Source organism: Macaca thibetana, chromosome 7 (genome assembly GCF_024542745.1).
Source record: "Macaca thibetana thibetana isolate TM-01 chromosome 7, ASM2454274v1, whole genome shotgun sequence".
Taxonomy (NCBI): domain Eukaryota; kingdom Metazoa; phylum Chordata; class Mammalia; order Primates; family Cercopithecidae; genus Macaca; species Macaca thibetana.
In genome coordinates this window covers 66,063,354-66,084,290 of record NC_065584.1, presented here as the reverse complement: position 1 = coordinate 66,084,290, position 20,937 = coordinate 66,063,354, and the positions used below count along the sequence as shown (strand labels likewise).

Below are 20,937 nucleotides of genomic sequence, written 5' to 3'. Positions count from 1 at the left end.
AGTTTTCATCAAGCAGACCTTGATCTTTTAGTTCACTATTATGATCTATAAAGGTTAACATAAAAGACAGAGATACAGAAAGAAAGGAAAGGAAATGTGTTTTATATAAATCAAGTTTAAAAAAATCAAAAAATGATAAAATAAGAAAAAAATATTTCTGTAACTCAAAAGAAGATTAAATACTAAATACATTTGGTTCTTTTTGTTCCAATGAGAAATCTGTTTACCTATGTATGCTAGAAATATGCTGGGGTCTTCAACTTTGTTTTGAAGTCAGCTGAAATATATTTTTGGTGAGATCTAGTTGCTAAAATACACTGTATTCTAGGACTTCAAGGTCAGTTGCAACATTGGAAATATGCTCCTAATATAAGCACACTTCTTTTTATATTTCAAAACTAGGTAGATTTATAAAAAACTTCAATGTTTGGATTTCGTTTATTCTGTTTAACTCGGATTTGTTTTTAATGATATCCCTTCATTTCAGAAACTTGTATTTCCTTGTTTCTTCATACCAACTTCCAGTTTTGAACTGTCAGATAACTTATTATATTATATTACATTATATTAGTAAAAATAATCAAAGGCTTGTAACTCAGTAGTGATTTCTCACCCAGGAAATTTGAAGTTAAGGTATTTCCAATTTACAATAAGCTTCTTCAGTTATATATAAAACAAATTAATGAATTAAAGTGATAACTTAGCACATGCTTTAATCCATGTAAATAAAATTCATAATTCATGCAAACTAATTAATGCCATTAAAAAAATTAGATCATAACTTTTTTATTACTTTAAAGAGAAACTCAAATATTAAATAACAATATAAAGAGAAACTCATGTTATCTTTTGCTATTCATCACTTTAACTGAAAAACATTCACATCTCCATTAATTACCTGAAATTAGCAAAATACTCTTTCTTTCCCCAAATCGTGGATTATTCCAGGAAAATAGGCAGACCAACACTTATCACCATTGGCCCTCAGAAAAATGACCTGGGAAAACAAGAAAATCGACATTATCTTAAAAGTGATTTGACATATGGAGTAAATCAGGGGACACATTAACAAAGTAAGGCAGATATTCTATAGAGGTAACGAGTTAAATCTAAATTATTTATGAAAAAAATTACTTCTCTTTAAATGTCAATGTTTAAAGGAACCCTATTCTACAAGGAACTTGTTTGAACTTTTAAAATTATGCCAACCTCAGAGTGGCTAATAACAATAGTTTTATGAGCAAATTAGAAATTCTTTTTGCAAACATCCTAGTTTTTGACCTGCTGGGGAATAAAATTTAAAGAAAAAACAAAACAAAACAAAAAAAACTTTGCTAGCTCTGACCTCCATTGGGAAAGAATATCCTGGTGTCTCTCCCGAGGTCTTGCCGTTTTCTAGCAACAATCATGAAACAAAATAGAAGCTTTCCTCTTCCCCTCTCTTTGCAAATTCTGATCAGCTTATGTAGGAGGGAAAAGAGCAAATGCTGAACCGGGAGAGTGAAAGTTATCTGGTTGTAGCAGAGATTTTTGAGATAAAATGAGGAAAGTAGAGAAAGGCACTTTCAAATATAATGCATGATACACAGGAAGGCTACAGGAAACAGAAAGAAGCTGTTTTCCTGGGCCTGGTAGGGCTTGAAAGAACAATGAAAAGTTAAGCATTATTACTCCCAGCATTAAGGAAACGTCGATTTCATCTTTCTCAAGCTGACCCCCACCCCCCCACACACAGTTTCTAAAACGAGAACACACACACAAAATTCCAGTATAGTATTTGAACTTTGTTTCCTCCCAACCCTTGACTTCTTACAGCTAGCTTAGTGTGTCCCCTCCCTACCTCAGTCTGGACAACATAAAAAAGAAAACAGAAAGTTATTCAGCCCAGCGATGCAAGGTCTTTGGGTTTCTCATTCAACACTTTACACTTTGATCCCTGAGGTAACGGAAAATCCTTATCGCCTAGACTTTCATTGGTTCCTATCAGCTCGGCTGGAAAGGATGGCAAGTGGGACAATCCTGAAGAAAACGGAGTCACCCCCACGTCCTAAAGTACTTGGAAGTGCTCACTGGGATCTGCCTGTACTCCAGGCTGGTGCAACTCCACCGCCCTCCAGTGAAGTCCCAGAAGTGATCAAGTTTAAAGTGAAAGGAGGATGGAAGCATTATTTCTCCCTGTGCCTCCGGAGTCTGTGGCTTCAGTTTGCTGCAGGTTCTCTCCGTGGACTTCTCAGAAACCTCAATTTTCCACTTCGAGGGACAGAAAGCTACAAGGAAAACGCTGATGGCTTTGGTGAAGATTCTCCTGGACTTCAGTGGTGTCCTCTGGTACATCTGTCCGCGGTGTCCCTTTGGTTTATTTCTGTGGTCTTACTGCGCAGTCCCCCGGCGGCTGGGAATTTGGCTCTCCAGCTCTCCAATTCAAATCCTGAGCCTCCTAAGCTCCCGCGGAGACCCCGAAGTCCCGGATCTGGCGCCGCTCGCAGTCCTGGAGGGAGGCTGCAGGGCTAGAAGTGCAGTCCCGGAGCTGCACTACTCTGGAAAGCAAAGCAGCCAGACGTGGCTTGAGTGGATTCCTAAGCCCAGGATTGGATCGGGAGTACCAGGGGCAGAGAAGGGGAGCAGAGGAAAGAAAGGAGATGTGAGCAGTTTCCACCTAAAGCACTTCACTCCTCGGGTTCTTCCCCTACAGAGATAGCTGTGTGGGTCTTTCTTACCCGTGGGTGCAGCTGTGCGCCTTTGGGGTGAGCCCAAGGTTGTGCTCGAGTATACGCGCGCCTGTGCACTTCCAGGGCAATGGTAAAGCCTGGCAAAGCTTTTTGGAACAAAACGAAAGAGCTCCCTATCCATGGAGGCCACCGGCATGGGCCTTTGCCAAATAGGGCAGAAGAAACCCTTGTTAGCCAGCTTCCTTTTTGCAACTTTCTACTCTTCCATTGCCTTTGGGGGTACAGACTGGTGTCTGGGCTAGCTAGGATCAGAGCTGAGCGCGAAGGTGCGCGCAGTGTCCGAAGACCACGTGCTGGTGAACCCACAATGAGAAGCGAAAGGGTTTCAGGATTTTAGCAGAAAGGAAGAGCAAGATTTCACTTAGGGTTCTTTAGAAGAAAGAGTTAACTTTGCTTACTGGCTTTTTCAGGCTGGGCGGAGTGGGGATATAGGGTCGGGGAGAGAAGCACTGGGAGTCTTGTCGGAGTCTAAAGCAAAACCAGGCGAGGGCTCCGGGCAGATCCATTCCCGCAGGGCCCTGTCTAACCTCCTTTCCAGTCGCACCTCTTTTCTGCTTTAGACCCTGCTTCTGTACCGGTGACCTTACAGGCCAGGTCTGGATTATGAAGATTGTTGGGCTCCCTTTCTGCCCTTGACATACTAAAATGTGACAAACTGCAGTATTCATAATGTCTGATGCTGAGCTGATTCCCAAATATAAATGTTCTTTACAGAATCCGCTCCCATCTGATTAGTAAGCAAATCACCACCCACAACTAAGGGGACAGCGGAAGCCAGCCTCAGATGACTGAAACCCCCAAGTCAGTAGCTCTCCTTCTCAAAATTTCCGGCGGGTTATTATAACTAATGCCTTTTCCCACCTCCCTAAGCAGCCGAAGCTTGACTCAGTGATGATTCTCTCTATCCCACAACCGAGAGGAAGTGGGCGATCAGCAAATTGCCCTTTTGCAGGAGGCTGGGGACGCCCCTGGAAGTTCGCTTTCATCCTCCAGGTTTTCTGCCTTTTCCCTTCCCCCTTCCTGCAACGCCCCCGCGCCTCCTCAGCCTGGGGATTTCCCGGCGCTTCGCCCGCCCTCTCCGCACCCCCCAGATAAATCGGTTCAGAACTAGTCTGGCTGGGAGGCCCGAGGGCTGAGAGCAGCTGACCGGCCCCGGCCGGGGTCTCACGGACTCTCGGGGTCTGGCCGACACGGCCGCTCCCGTCACTGCGGCGCGGGCCGAGCTCACGGCCGCGCGCCCGCCGCCGCCGCCGCCGCCTCCATGCTGCAGCGCGGGGCTCAGTTCCACGCGGCCAGGAGGCCGCCGTTGCCGACACGCACAGCCTTGGGAAGCCTGGCTCCCGGGTCCGCCCCGGCCGCGGCCGCAGCCCCGGACCTCGGCTGCTTGCCTCGCGCCTGAACTGCGGACTCGCCCCAGCGCGGTGGCCAGCGGGCGGGGCGCTGTGTGCAGCGGCGCGCAGGGAGGCGGTGAGCGTGTGCAGAGCTGCCCGAACGGAGGACTATGTATGTGTGTGCGCGTGTTTGCGCGTGTTTTTCATTCTTCCCTTGAGAATGTGAATTGTTTAGCAGCTGGGTGCTCCCTTAGGATTCTTGACTTTGGGGAGCTCTGGGCTGTGAGCACAGCCCACCCATATAATTCATTTTGCACCGTCGGTTATATCAGGAAAAAAAGCGCAACTGGACGGGGGTGGGGCAGACCAACGAAACCTTCTGGAGACACACACATACACACACACTCACAGGAGAGAGGAAGAAATGAAAGACTTGAGAAGACTTTGATAACCTCCCTGCTGGCCCTTCTGTTTTCCGGAAAGATCCTGGATGTTGGCTACCTTTTCAAGTCATCTTGGCATGTCTCTAGTGTTTTGTAAGCCGCTTTCCAGCTAGCTGCGTGTGTGTGTGCGCGCGTGTGTGTACGCGCGCGCCTATCTGATGCATTTGACTGTCTTTTATCCAACTGCCCAGAAGCAAATGTGTTAAGTCGGCGATGCCCCTTCGTGCCCGGGTTCTTGCAGAGCTCTGAGGACGCCCAGACCCATTTTCCTGGCTGGATTTGGAGCGGCTGCTGGGCTGTGGACCCAGGTGTGTGGATCGCTTTATCCAGAAGCTTGGAAAGCGCCAGTATTGACCTGCTTCCAGGTACATCACAAGGTCAATAGAGGGTCTTGCAGCCCTCTTGTTTCCGTGTATCTACACCTTCTTCTCTTGGCCAGAAGGATATTTACGTTTTGGTCCACAGCATTTGAAGCCAAAAGTTCAGCTCTTCGAACTGGTTTGCTATACAAAACAAAACAAAACAAAAAAAAGGTAATGAGGATTGCTTATCAAACTGCTTAACAAAATCCCCGACTCTTCCTCAGCCCTTTCTCGGCTCCCTCCTCTCCACCAAAATGTCACCAGCTCTTGAATTACGTGGATTCGGGTTGGAGGAGAACTTGAAGGAAACGTGATTAAAGGGCTATGCGAGAACGCTCTCTTTGCTGCCCGCGGTCCTGTGGGCTTCGAAGCCAATCGTGAGAAGGACCGGTTCCCTCCGTGCTGCTTCCTCCCCGTGCAGTGCCGGGTGTGCGTGTGTAAGTGTGAGTGCAAGTGCGCGCGCGCCCGGGTGCGAGTGTGTGTGAGTGTGAGCGTGTGTCTGTGTGTGCGTGCGCGGCCGCCCTGCCTCTGCCCGCTCCCCGGGCGCGGAGCCGCGGGTTTCATGGGGCGATTGCAGCGGATCCCCCACCCAGCGCGACCTGCGGGCAGCGGCGGCAGTGGCAGGAGCTGCCTTTCCGACTCCCTAGGATGCGGGTGCTGAGCTATGGCAAAGGGCAGCGAAGTGACGAGCGAGACACGCGTACGACTGTGAAAGCCACCTGGAGCCACCTTGCCGGGATTGTACCTGCAGGCAGAAAGTCTTCCTACGACCGTCTTTTCCCCTAGAGGCACCAGGTAACAAGCCAAGGATTACTCGCCTCACCCAATTTCCTTTAGATCTTGTTTCTAGTGTCTTATCTGCATTGCAGGCTACTTTACTTATTAATGTTTTGAAAATCATTGGGAAGGATTGAGTATCCTAGGGCGCCTGCTCTGTGATTTTGTAATACAATTTCTAGTAGGTGAAATATACATCTATACCTGAGCACTTAATCTAGTAGTGAAAGCTTTGGGAATATGGATGTGCTCCACCCTGAGGATATTTTTTGAGAGCTAGGCGTGTGGAACCTGTCTGATGATGCCAGAGATCAAAATTCTGTTTCCTTCAGGCTATGGTTGCCACGGACCATTTGGTACCCAACCCTCTCCAGATTGTGGAGTGTGAGTGGGTGTTTGGTTTCCACCCATCATTTAAACCAAAGATCTTTTTTACCCTTTTCTACCTCTGGTGCCAGGTTGTTTTCTTTCCTTGTTGTGGAGGAGCTTGCCAGATCTTTTTAGTAGTTGTAAATTACGCATCTGGAGACTTTGACTTGAAATGGAGTTTTCTTGGAACTTGGTTTGCATGAAAGGGAATATATTGTCACGGGTGTGTGTCTTGAGATATGGTGTTTAACTGCCAGGGCGTGCTTTTATGTAGCAGAATAAATCCATGAAAGAAGTCATTTTTATATCTAGCAGAACCAGGCTAAACCGATAGCCACCACCCAACGTTCTCTCCAGCTGTATTGTCTCCGTCACGTCACGGAGAGGGGCTCCTGTGCGCGGTTTTTTTTTTTTTTTTTTTTTTTTTTTGTCTCTGTATAATAGATACTTTGAATTTCTTTTTCTGGTGCCTTGATTTACAAGGAGCAGGTTGGATTTGCGACTGCCTAATTAACATATTGGGTCTGATATGTTAAAATGAGATTCCCATGGCCAGCTGAAGCAGAACAAATTTAGTTAACTTCCAGAGCCCTTTACCCTGGCGCCTTTTTCCCCTGAATTCCCTTTCATCCTATCTCAGCGCCCGCCCCCAAAGGAAAATTTCACTCCCTTCTCGAAGACATTAGAATTAACAAGATAAAGCACTTCCAAAGTAGTCTCATCAATGTTTTATTCCATAGTGAAGACGGTCTGAATAATTTAGCTAAGGAGTGTTAGTTTGTCTCCCGCCTTTGGGAGCTGCTTTCTGGCTACATTCAGCGGAGGACTTGGCCCAGCCAAGCTCAGGGTTCCCTGCTTCAGGAGGCAGTGACTGGGGCTGCTGGGGGGTGGGGGGTTCTGTTTGCTAAAGCCGCTTAGGAAGTGTAGGGGCGCTGCCTGATTTTCCTCCACTCGCTGCGTTTCTGTAGATATCCATATGATGGCATTTGCAGACTTCTAGCTGGCCCATACCTGCTCTGCTTGTCCCTGCGTACTGACGTCCCCAACTCCTCTTCGAGTCTGGGCTCGGCTGCTGCTGCAGCCCTCGCAGGCTGGTGGTGCTACAAGGCCATGTATGCAGCGGGCTTTGGGGGCTGGGCTCTGCCACTGCAGCTGGCTGGCCGGCTTTGACACTTTCTCCGGGCGGGGCGGAAGAGCTCAGCGGACCCCCTGGCAGACAGCAAGCGGATCGTGGCCGAGGCGGCCGCCTGGATGTGAGAGGAGGGAGATGCCCAGAGCCACAGAGGAGCGTGGAGGGCGGTGGTGTCCTGCCTTTGCCTGCAAAACCTTTCTCTCTCTCTCCCTGTCCCTCCCCTCGGCCATGAATATTCAAGAATATGGAAGGAAAGCTGGCTACAAAAATGTCTTGATATTCAAATACTGCATGATTTATCAGGATTAAAACCTGAAGCTAAGTGTGTATTTCCTAGATTTCCATTTGTTCCTCTTTCTAACCCCCCTTCTTGCTCTCCTCGGTTTGATCATGTCATTTATACCCGTATTGTTTCTAGTTGAAACACCTCTGTAAAGTCAACTAACCTTCCTCCCCAACCTGGTACCCAATAAACGTGAAAGAGGAGGACATGAGGGCCACTCTTCAGATAGATTTGCTTTGTAACTTCAAGCTGCAGGGATAACCAAGGAAAGATACAGAAGATACCTCGACTTTAACAGAACTTCCCCCTCTGAGGTCCCGGGCGGGCGGGGGTGGGGGTGGGGGGCGGGCAGTGGGCGGAGGGGAAGTGTATTGCCTGGATTAAATAATGAAATAAATGAAAGATAACAGATAATTGGGAATACATTTAAAAATGATTTTTTTCTTTTCCTTTTTTTTTTTCTTTTTCTCTTTTGATGAATTTACTTCTAATCCTCTTATCACTCAGAAAATCTTAGAAATCTGATTTGTGTATTCTAAACGTCTGACAAGGACACCACTTTGTCCTCCCAAATTACCCCAGAGTACTATTACAACAGTATTGATATCATACTTACAATATTTGTTAGCAAGTAAGTTATACCTATCTAGAGAGTGCCCAAGAAAAAAGAAAGGCTGGTGAATATAGGTTCTTGGAAAATAAGGTGTTTTCACCACCTCCCACCTATTTCACTTTCTTCTGGCCTTTTCCCACTAAGGATTCGATTTTTTGCAGGTTAAGCTTTGTTCTTCCACCTTCAGCCGCAGGGAAGGCAAAGCAAACGCATTAAAATGGATGCTGAATGCTCAGAAACCTAAACAGATGATGGTGTGATGCATGTTTGAAAATGTCACTCATTGGTGCGGATTGGACTTAGGTTAAAGGTCATAACTAAATAGAACTACTAGCACACGGTTACATGCATAGAGGTTCCTAAGGGGGGGAAAAGATTTCTGCTACCTTTTTCTTCTCCCTTTTCTGGAAAAATGGAGAGGGTACAAGTTACTTTGAAAATCTGAGTCCACTGTCCTTGCTAAGAATTGTCTTTAGATAGAGCTGGCCTGGCTCACTAGCCTGACTCATTGATGAATTAACACTTCAGGTATTGATAGGACATTTCCCAGCCAAAAGCCTCCTTCTTTGTAAGCCCTCTTTTAGTCACTATTAATAGGGACAGAACAATAGGATATCTATAAGAACAAGCATAAGCAGATAGGTGAAAAGAAGTTGTCGTTTGATTTCTGTACCTTGGATAATTTCTTTTAGACATTTTTTTCCCTTTCTCTTTTCAAGAGGAGAATGACCTTGAACACCAGGCTTCTGTTCTTTCACACACCTCTCTCCTTCCCTCATAGATCTAATGTGTGTATGAGCACACACAGCTTGTTTTTGAAATATGAGATTCCTGTGCTGATGTTCTGGGAGAAGTTCATAAAGGTTTAGTTCTGACTGACACCAGCCAGAAGTGATTTCTTTCCTTTTTCTGAAGAGGGGATAGCAAGAGCTGTAGTTACCTGTGGGAGAATACCTCCACCCTATTCCATCTTCAATTATTTTTGTCTCCTCTGTCATTAAATGGATTTTGCGTGTTGAAGCAGTATCTGGTTATGGCATTGGTGTTTAAATGATCTTCATATGTTATGTCATGTTTTATCACCCTTTCATCTTTTCATGAATGGCTCTCATTTCCTTTGTCCATTTAAATCAGTTATCTTGATCTTGTTGCTGTTTGAAGCACTTTTGGCTTAGTAGTTTTGCTGAGTTTTCTTGCTGGTGAAATTGAGATCTTGCTTTCTGCTGATGTATTGCTGTGTTGTTATATGGTTGGGATGAGATGCTTGCAGGTATCTAACAATATTCCTGCCTCTACATGACACTACTACATAATATCTACTAAATTATGTATTTTAAAATAAATGTATCATAAATAAGATTGCTAATAAGTTTTATTGACAATTTTGAGGCTGGAAAAAGGAAGCTACTTGAAACTTCCTAAAGGCTTAACTGGCTAACCTAGTAGCTTATTTCAGTGATTTTTATTTTCTGGTTACTTAAAAATGTAACATATTGGCATTATCTTCAGGGTTTTGTATATAGTATAATGAATTTTATGTTTTATGTATTATTGAAGAGTAAAACTGGAAATTTGGACCTTATAGGTGTGAGTGTGAGCCCCTAGAATACATAACTAGCAGATAATTTTGCTAAATCATTCCAATAATACACATGTGCATACTCTGCCTTGTTCAACAAGCCTTGGACTGAGACTACTTATTCTGGTTGCAGGGCCCACATTTTTATTCCCATGGCATCCTTCAATCATTGAGGACTGTTTAGAACCTAAGGCTGTATAATTTGTTCATTACATGGTATGTGCATAGTGAAATTAAGAAGTATTATGTTCATAATTATTGAAGCTATTCCACTTAGAGGTGAACCATTTTTAGTATGCTCTACCAACATAAATTGTATGTTATTATGAAAATTCCAGTTTCATGTAACAGAAGACAGAAATGTAAGAATTTAATTCAAAGATAGCCAATGCTACTTTTAAGCTTTTTCATCATATTGTTGTGAAGGATACTGTGTTGACAAAATAATTTTTACTAAACATAATTTAATTTTACATAAACATTTTACATGACATAATTTAATACTAATTATGAAGTTGGTTAATAAGTGGTAAAAATTACAATGGAATTACATGTTTACATAACTCTGCTGTCCGTCATTTCACTGATTCCAAGTAAACCACATGAAAAGTATTTATTGTTTAAACTGCAAACTACATTTGTAATATTTCTCAGAAATTGGTTTTCATAGGCAGTGTTTAAGTTACATGGTCACATTGGCAGGAAAATGTCAATTGACAAGTTTGTTCTTCTTAGAAAATATGTCTTCCTTTGGGCATATACCCAGTAATGGGATTTCTGTGTCAAATATTATTTCTGGTTCTAAGTCTTTGAGGAATCACCACCCTGTCTTCCACAATGGTTGAACTAATTTGCATTCCAACCATGGCACATATTTACCTATTTAACAAACCTGCACATCCTGCACATGTATCCCAGAACTTAAAATAAGAAAATATATCTTTTTACAAAAGAAATCTTTCAGAACTCAAAAGCTCACACTGTTCTTGCATTTTTTTTTTGTATGTGTGTGGGAGCATGGATATAATTTATTGCTCTAAAAAATCTTCCAAATCAAATATTTTGAAAATGGTATCATAATCCTCGTGGGAAACAATTGTAGAATTTTGATAGAAAATTGAATCTATTTTAGATTTTACAATAATAAAAGACTCTAGAAAAGAAGTAATACATTAAATGATTAAGGTTTCAACAAATTCTGGGAGCAGTGTCTGAATTCTTAGGAAAAAACAACAAAAAAATAATTCATTCAATAGATGCTCAATCAGAAATAGTATATTTAATCAGGAATGGAAGCCTAAACAATGCTGTTTATCTTGATCTATTTTCACTCCACCACATTCAGCTCTTTTGAGGAAGTGCTAAAGAGCCTTGCAGGACAAACTTCAATTTACTTCTTGATTTCAGTGTTCGTTTTTATTCCTTATTTTCTATCTTCAAGTAGGTTTTCCATGGATTTTAGTGGTATTACCTCCCAAGTACTAGAATATTTGTATTAATGTGATTTACTAGTGGGGACATACTGACTACATTGCTATGAAGCCTAACTTTCTCTTATCTCTTTTGCAAATATAGGATGTGGTACTTTTCTTATTGGTTAGCTCTCCTTTTATTATTTTTTTATGGTGTGAAGATTTGTCAAGTTTTTGAGTGGTTTATTTACACTTGTTTTTATAAGTGTTTAGACATTTGTACAGCAACATTAAACTACATATAATTTATATGGCAGCATTGAACGCTACATGAGTAGTGAATATGCTTTATTTTATGTGGATAGATATCGAGATCATTAATATTCACAAATATTTTAATTTGGAATCCCACATTCAATAAAACTAGGTCTAACTTTATGAAAAGTTTAAGGTTATTTTTAGGAATTATGTTAGGATATTTGCCATGTATTGACTTTTTAAATATCAGACACTTAAACAATGTATAACTGGACATTGGGACCTGACCTCAATAACTCATTTTCTTAGTAACATGAAAAATACAAACAAATGAATAAGCTTTAAAGTAATTTATTAGCTGAAACTTTTAGTTCTATTTTGATGTTCTACACTTTGTAGTAGGAGAGAGAGAAGAAATTAAGAAATCATGGCTGTGTTTCGTAGAGGTTGGTATTGTGCAGCAGTTAAATTAAAAGGAACTATGGAATTCTGCCTCCCTCGGTCACAGTCCTGTATAACCTTGAACAAGTCTTTGAACTTCTCTGAGCATTATAATCCTCACCAGAGAAAGAGGGGTAATAATATAACTTATGCAATCAGGCTGTCTGGAGGTTTCAGTGATATAGTTCATTAGGCACCTGACTGTGATTATCATTGTCATCATCACCATGATCATCTCATCATTAGCTAGCGTAAGCATGAAGAGGGAAAGTATAAAGGAGGTGACAATTGTAAGGCTTCAAAAGCTCGTCAGACCAGGGGTCATATAGTCCAGTGTCTTCAGGAACCAGGCAGAAGATGTAAAGCAGAGAATCTCGCTGAGTTTAAGAAATCATAGACTGTATTTCTAATATACTGGAGAGTGCATGACTTACCCAAAGATGTTCAAATTTATTCATTTTAATCTCTGATGGACATGGCATTAGACAACTTGTAAGTTCTCCTGACATGTATATTAAATCTTAATTTTTTTTTTAAAGCATCTCTGCCAAGTGGTCATCTTGACTAAGCTTGAGTAACTTTAGTAATTCCCAAATCACTCCACCTAAAATATATTATTTCACTTTCATATAGATGTATTATAATTTTCTCTTTTAACTTGAGCCAAAACTCTGGCATCTTATAGCTTCTAATTATTTTTAACATGGTAGAAAGAGGCACACAAGTCTAATTCCTAATGGTAGTACTTCAAGTATTTGCGCTGAGTTCCTTGAAATTTCCAAACCACAATTGCTGTGCTTATGACTAAACACATCTTGGCCCTAAACTGGTTTAGGACAGTTTTCTGTATATCATGATTTCAAGTCCTTTTGCCTTTAATGGTCAATAAATGTTAGCTGTCATTAGTCTTCATCATCACCATTTTCTGGAAGGTCTTCATTTGTTATCCAAATTTTCACTTAAGCATGCCAACAACCCACGTGGGTAGACTACCATCCAGTTAAGCAGCGCCATTACTTGCGTGCTTTTGGAGCAGACAAAGCAAGAAAATGCTGTAACTCTCCAGCCTACACTCATTTTAGATGTTACAATTTGATCAATGTTTTCTTTCCCGCTGAGCCTGGACAAGGCATTGGAGTTCTTAACATATATACCTCTTTTTTAAAAAATTAAAAATCATTTTTAAACATTTTTGTGGGTGCATAGTAGGTGTATATATTTCTGGGGTACATGAGATATTTTGATACAGGCACGCAATACGAACTATGCACATCATTGTGAATGGGGTATCCATCCCTTCAAACATTTATCTCTTGAATTACAAACAATCCAATTACACACTAAGTTTACTTCTTCAAGATGCAACAACTGGTCAATCTGAACACTGGATTAAACGTATTTGCTATTATGAGTTCTGGCACTTTTCGAACATTCAGATCATTTGATTTACTCATGATAACCAAGTTGCTTAAATCTTTTCCAATAAATAGTGAGAGAAAATTCACTAATATATTTTAATGTTATTGTTCATAATAAATATGAACAACAATGAAATGGAGCAACACAAGAAGAGTACATTTTCACCTTACTCTAAGGTGATTGGCTGGCTGCATCATGAGCTCTCTGTTCTAGACAAGAATGACTCAAGTATATGCTTTAATTCCATTAACACATATTTATTTGGCATTTAATGCATACTTAGATTTTCTGCTAATAATTTCTCCTTTAAGTCACAGAAGCCAAAATGGCATAGATGCCACTCTAGAAAAGTTGCAATCTAGAGTGAGAAACAAATATTCTTTCAGAGAGGAGCCCTAATCCTGAATCAGTCTTGATGACATTCTCACACCTTTTCCTCTAGATGCCATTGATCTCTATATTATTTACTAAATTAATTTTTGTTACCTCCTCCATTGTTTAATAAAATTGATTATTAAGCTCCTAGCAGTTTTTCAGCCTCTATATGAGGTTATCTAATTCCTAAAAAGGGGAAAAATAATTTGAATACAGAAGAAAATGACATGTAAACTTACTTGACTAAGTATCCTGGTCAAATGAGTCTTTTGGTTATCAACATTATCCATAGTCTTGAATGGTATTGTCTTTAGGCATCCTGTTTAAAAATTTTTTAAAATTTTGCATTTGATGTGAATTCAAATAGTTGTCAAGATCAACACACCACATATAAATATAGTTATTTCCTTAATGACTTCTTCATTATGTATGTTAGCAATTGCAGAAGACCCTTGGGGACCAATCCAAGACATGTTTAAGGCAGTTCATAAATTTGCCCCTTCTTTTGTTCTTTCTGTCTCAACTGTAAAGTGTTTCTTTGATTTTCTTTGCTCTTGTATAGCTAATTGTTTTCAATGTACTTGCCTTCCTTTTAAAGTTCGTGATAGGAACTTACTAAGAACATAAATAATAAGGTTGCTAGGTACGTTGGTAAAATAAGGACCTAAGGCTAAATAAAAGTCTAAGGCTTCATCCTCTGAAACAAGCACGTGAACTTTCCATGTACTTGCTGAGGACAGCACTGAAAGATGCTAATATAACTTGGATAATATATAACAGATGACCATGACCATCAGCATCATCTTCATCATATTCTGAGAAGGTGGTCTTTTCCTAGCACTGTAGATTTTTACTTTTCTCTACTCTATGCACTAACCCTACAACTTTATCATGATTGTCTCTGTTTTTTAGAGGAACATATTGAGGCCCAGTGTGGTTAATTTGCTTGCCCATGATTATACAGCTAAGATGATAGGGCTAGAATTAAAATCCAAAAATTTTTGATTCTAAAGAGGATGCTCTGTCGGCTACACCTAGGGGATTGCCCTTTTATCCTACTGCTTATGGCTGTTTTCCATTGATTATTACAAAAAAATGTGTTTTTAATCTCCTTCAAGGATGATGAGCATCCTCTGATTATATATCCTATTTTTAGTTACTCATGTGCTTATGGTACTCTATAAATTGCCATGTCTTATGTAGTTTATAAAAACACTTTATCCACTAGGAGATTCTGTAGTTGTTTATATTGAGAAGGTATTTGCATCCTGAGTCTGGGATATAAATATATACTAAAACTTTTTGATAAAATAGACTGTGTGATTTTGGGTGATTTGCTGTCTTTAATTTTCAGTTCCCATCTGCAGGAGGGACTGGCAAGCCATTTAAACGGACTGGTATGCTGTAAGTAATAAATAAATGTTCAGGTTAACATGTTTCCTAGTGCAAAAGAATCAGAACATACTGCGATATCATGGTGGGGTGAAACTTACAGATCATTCTGTCCATCATTAACACCCTGGCATTTGTCTTATCATGCTCTGCCTTCCACTCACCTCTTCTTCTTTTGCTGTACTATTTGTGTAGACTGCTGTTGATGCTCTTAATGAGTGCTTCAGGTGTTACTCTTGTTACCTCTTCCCTTTGGCAGAGAGAAGGGAAGTCACTTGACAAACTCATTTTCTCATCTTGAATCACTGGTGTTATTTCTGTGACAGAGGGGCTTGATGATAGGCAGTCAAAATCTGGGCTTAATTCCAGATATAACTGTTATCAGGACAAATCTTTTCTAAAGTAAGCCCTGTGATGTTTTCCTATCTGTAAGCTATGTTGTTACCTCTTGAATTCAAAATGGCCACAAATTCATTGCAGTGCTTCTCATCAAGAATAGATGTGTGTTTCTCTTCTCTTTGAATCTGAACTGGCCTTTTTACTTGCTTTCAACAATAGGGATTGCAGAAGTGATATGGTATAATTTTCAAGCCTAATCCTCCAGAAACTATGTAGCTTCTACTCTTGTTCTTTTCAAAAAATGTTACCATTATGTGAAGAAACATGGATTCCTCTGCTGAGGACAAGTGACCTGGCTAACAGCAGCTCCAATGGCCAGACATGTGGATGAGGCCACCTGAGACCATTCACACATATTAGAACCTCCAGATAATTATAGTCACAAGAGTGACGCCAGGTGAGACCAGCAGAAGAACTAAGCAACTCAGGCCAGCCCAAATTGCTGACCCACAATTCATAAACAAATAAAATGGTTGTCACTTTAAGCCACAAAATTATGTAATCAGAATAGATAACTGAGACATCTATCTTAGGTACTGAGACATAGCCAGACACCATACCTCTCTGGAAGAAAAGCCTGGCTTTCTTTTTTAAAAATGCTTTCAACAAATATTTGTTAAATATCTACCATAACTAAGCATGATGCCCCTCATTCCATGCATTCATATATTTTTAAGGCGGAATATATTCTTTTCTTACACCTTTGGAAATATTTGCTGATTTCTCAGTAGGTAAAATTGTCTATGATATTTCCTAACATGTACATGATAAGTAATTTTGATTTGCCTAATTCATAACTTACTGACTTATCGTTGCATTAGAGAAGCTCCTCTGAAAAGGTTGTCCTCTTGTGCTAGGAGTAATGCTATTCACCTAAAACCCAAGGGAAACTTTGACTCTTTTTTCCTCCAAGTGCTATTTGGGCTTGATTTAGTTCAGTGTGCTATTCTGTAATTTCTCTAAGATTTCATTGTATCTTCTAATTATATTTTGGTGATTCATATTTACTATTCATTTCTTTTGCAAATTAAATCTATATTGCACAATTACTTTATCCTGGGCCTTGATATTCATCTTCTTTTATTTAATAATATTCTCATTCATGTATCAAATTACTCTACAGGAATTTGACATACTGTTACAGGTATAATATGGTGCAGGGCATAGGTCATGGGGCATTACAACTATAATTTCATAACTTTCTGAGTATTATTCATTTGCAGAAAATACATAATTAAAATGAGTGTATTTGACTTCAGTGTTTGTATTTTTAGTAAAACAGATATATTTGTGAAGGGGTACATGAAAATGCATGTCATACTCACTTAAATATTTTCTTCAAAGCTCTTTTGTAATTATGGGTTGAAATCCTCCCTGGATTATGTTGAAAATAAAATGTTTTATTTATGTTTTCTTTTTGGTCCTTCTTACTGTGATCTTAGAATCTAATGTAAGATAGGTAATGTGTGTTATGCTTTTTATTTGAAATTTCTACTAGTAAATTCTAAAATAACCAGGTTCCATATGCTGCATATGGCAATATATGTATATTGCAATATATGTACATATATATCCACATACACACTACATATACTATGTGTATTATATACAGTGCATTATCATTGATTTTCTTGGCATATTTCTCAATTTCCTTACCTGTAGAATGGGGCTAAGGTTGATGACCATCGCAAAGGCTGTTGTGAAGAGTCAGTGAAATAATGTATTCCCAGCACCTCACACATCGACTGGCAAATAATGGAATGCTCCAACAGCACTAGCAATTATTATTATTATATATTGAAAGTGAGAAAATTACAGTTGTACATAAAGAATAATTGCAAATAATTTTATGCATAGCATGATGGCTCTTTTAAAAAATACGTCTTTATATTTTACATGTTAGACTGCAATATTTGGCCTTAGTAGATTGTCAGCTTTCAAGTCTGTTTCTAGTTTATTCTATCGAGACACAGGACCAAAGGGATCTTATAAAACAATGTCAAGGCAGTACTTTTCCTTAAAGATTGATACAGAAGGTGTTAAAAAATATAATTAAAATGAAAGCAAACTTTCCTACAGATGTACAGTAACTAACTATTGTTAAACTAACTGGGATATTTTAAAAGCAACGTCTCAAATGATGTATGGTACTAATAATTAGGCAGGACCAATTCAGGTTGTTTAGGGTTTTGAAGTAACATAATTTGGGAAATCTTTTAAAGAAAAAAATTATATAAAGTTACAGACACAAAAAGTAAGTAAAGTATCTTGGAAGGGGCTTTTGTATACCTTTTTTTTTTTTTTTTTTTTTTTTTTTTTTTTTTGAGATGGAGTCTCGGTCTGCCCAGCCTGGCGTGCAGTGGCGCGATCTTTGCTCACTGCAAGCTCCGCCTGCTGGGTTCACGCCATTCTCCCTCCTCAGCCTCCCGAGTAGCTGGGACTACAGGCGCCCGCCACCACACCGGCTAATTTTTTTTTTTTTTTTTGTATTTTTAGTAGAGACGGGGTTCCACCATGTTCACCGGAATGGTCTCTATCTCCTGACCTCGTGATCCGCCCGTCTTGGCCTCCCAAAGTGCTGGGATTACAGGCGTAAACCACTGCGCCCGGCCAGCCATTGGTTTGGTGGTACATGTTTCACTCTTATTAAGGACATGTTTGAAGAATTGAGGAGAGATGAGTAACTTGATTTTGTTTTCTGTTTGGGAAAATCGATCTTATAGTAGCTTAGACTAATTTGTGTAACTTTTTTTTTTCCCCATTGATGTCTATCTCTTTAATAGTTCTATTTCTTTTAAATTGAAAATTAAAATATCGTTTAAATAGCTGTGTGAGTATATGACTATCACACTTATTATTCTATTGGGATCAAAATAAATGGACAAAAGAATATGTGTAATTGATGGCCAAGTTTTCCCAATGATGTTAGGGAAAGTGGTTTTTTTTTTTTTTTTTTTTTTCAATTCTAAGTGTTGTCTGTACCATTACATTTTGAACACATGGAATAAATAATTATCTCTAACGTCTATATTAAACAAAGGAAGCAGATTCAAGGGCAATTTAAAACCAGATGGGAAATTTAAGTGAAATATATCACTCTTGGTATAAAGTGTGCATTCAGAAGGTGCTGGTCAAATACATGAATTGATATGTACATTAATAAATAAATATTGATTTTGGAATGTGGCCATAAAGCACTAAAATTTACTTATATGTACCAATAGAAGGAAACTAATTTTATTTTTTGTAGTCATTACCTCTCTACTGGTGTATGTACTTTTAGTGATGGCATTTTGTAACATTTGGGGATACACAACAAAGAAAAGAATCCTAATTTTTGAAATATGAAACAGCCTTTGAAAAACAATGTCATATCATTCTAAAGATTTTAAAATATTTTCTGTGTTCCTATATCCCCTTTGTGAAATACAGTCTATATTGGGAATGAGAAATTAGTGTCAAGTCTCTCAAACTGATTCATAGCCCATAACACAAAACTTTCTTGAACGGGGTAATCGGTATTGTAGAATTATCAGTGATGCTTAAGTGGAGAAACTATGTGAGCTGAATTTAAATGGAGTTAGCACTCACTGTTTCTGAATTGGTGCTATCAATAGTAATTTGAAGATATGCTTTGCCATTTTAAGCTGAAATGATAAATTGACTATATATCAGTCCAAGATGGAGTTGAGACCTCCAGGTGAACAATGTGTAAAAACAGTGAGACAGATGAAATTATGTGATGGTCCCAAGCTTGCTGGAGTTCAGGTTCTGTAACTTACATTTAACAGAATATTTTTGGTTTCAGCATCTAGAATTAAGGCTGGAAAATAGGGTTGTATCACTTAGAACTCATTCAGCAGGAAGTGAAAAACTCAACCTAAATTGCCTCAGCATCAAAGGAATATTTTTGTTCAGACAGCCAATTGCAGGATTATTTTCAGGCATAGCTTGACTCAGTATTTAAAAAGTTGAAAAATCAGGATCCAACTTCCAGCTCTAATTTCTCTCCATTGGTTCCTTTCTTAGATTTGGAGGGATAGGTCAGGGTCGCTTCGTATCATAACAACACCATGTCCAAAGGCTGATGGAGAAAGGCCTTGAAGCAGAGGAGGGAAGCAAGAGAGAAAGTGGGAGATAGAAACTGTTTTCTGACAGTCCTAACAAAGATCCTTACATTGATTCTTTTCAGCCCTAATTGTTTGACTTGGGTCATGTTACCATCTCTGAACTTGGTTGGGAAGAATCAATGCACTATTTGATTTATTTAACCCTTCTTTTTCTTCTCTTTCTCTTTCTATCCTTCTTTTTTTTCCTTTCTTTCAGAAATAGTTTATCTGAGAAGCCATTTTTCTGTCCCCCATGTGAAATTCAAAAACCGATAAACTTTTAGTGAATTTCTAATATTTTGGTTTGGTAATTAATGTTTCCTGCTTTAAGATTTCTTAGCAAATTTTGTTATTTTAGGGAAACAAATGGAAAATTGTCAAGCCACAGTCTTACAGCAAAATATTTGTAATGGCTGGGTCTAATAGAATTTTACGAATAAAATTGCATATATTTTTCACTGAGAAGCCCACAACTGTAATATTTGTATAAGCAAGCTTTGTCTTACTGTCATAAAACAGTAAAGGACCATATACATGTATGAACGTACACATACTTTCAAATAAGCTTATTTATTTTTATCAAATACTGAATCTCTATTAATGTGCATGCTATATATTGTACTGTTCATAATTATCATACTTTAAAAAAGTTTACAAATAAATTTAAGCTACAAGATTGTGGAAATATAATAATTTTTTTTTGGCCGGGCGCGGTCGCTCAAGCCTGTAATCCCAGCACTTTGGGACGCCGAGATGGTTGGATCACGAGGTCAGGAGATCGAGATCATCCTGGCTAACACGGTGAAACCCCGTCTCTACTAAAAAATACAAAAAGCTAGCCAGGCGAGGTGGTGGACGCCTGTAGTCCCAGCTACTCGGGAGGCTGAGGCAGGAGAATGGCGTGAAGCCGGGAGGCGGAGCTTGCAGTGAGCTGAGATCCGGCCACTGCACTGCAGCCTGGGCGACAGAGCGAGACTCAGTCTCAAAAAGAAAAACTTTTCTTCATTTTAAAATGAAATAAAGTATAGTAAAATTATAGAAGGGAATATGACAATGGCTGCATTTAAATATAATTTTTCTTAAAAGTCTTAGGTAACTTCTTTTTCTCTTTGTTAGAGAGAGATCACACAAGTGCTGAAGAATTATAGCTTTCTGTTTGTTATCATGATCTATTTTTGAATTATCTGAAATATAGAATTCTCCATTATGATTTATCCAAGTCATGCTCTTTTTTCATAGGGATAAATCCGTATTTACTTATCAACTTCCTTGTAACTTTGTACTATAATTTAATTTTAAGCTTATATGAGACAAAAACGTACTCAAGTTTTAACTGAGTTATGATATATCATATTTTGTATTGACTTCTGGTATGATTACAGTTAGAGGAAGGAAATAATAAACCTTTGAGCTGGTGAGATATAGGTCAGTTTGAGAGTCTCTGCTTCAGTATAAGGTCAGCTCTGCTATTAAAGTTCAGCTTTCCAACCCCCTAAAGGGTCATTGCTTTTCTC

At 39.4% G+C, this 20,937-nt stretch overlaps 1 protein-coding gene and 1 long non-coding RNA gene across 4 annotated transcripts in view; one reads left to right on the top strand and one right to left on the bottom strand.

The window, feature by feature from the left end:
• LOC126959623 (uncharacterized) overlaps positions 1 to 1,694 on the bottom strand; it is a 38,576-nt gene extending 36,882 nt beyond the window's left edge. Inside the window, exon 1 of the long non-coding RNA XR_007727585.1 lies at positions 899 to 1,694. This is a non-coding gene — a long non-coding RNA (uncharacterized LOC126959623). The remainder of the gene's footprint in view (positions 1 to 898) is intronic.
• A 1,628-nt stretch (positions 1,695 to 3,322) lies between these two features.
• The window catches only part of LRFN5 (leucine rich repeat and fibronectin type III domain containing 5), a 286,079-nt gene continuing 268,464 nt past the window's right edge, over positions 3,323 to 20,937 (top strand). The window contains exons 1-2 of one of the 3 annotated variants that reach the window (XM_050798957.1): positions 3,783 to 5,302; positions 5,513 to 5,660. The gene's annotated coding sequence lies outside the window, so the exon portion shown is untranslated. Of the gene's footprint in view, positions 5,661 to 20,937 lie in introns of all 3 variants that reach the window. The other 2 variants (XM_050798964.1, XM_050798956.1) reach the window with 2 other exon arrangements.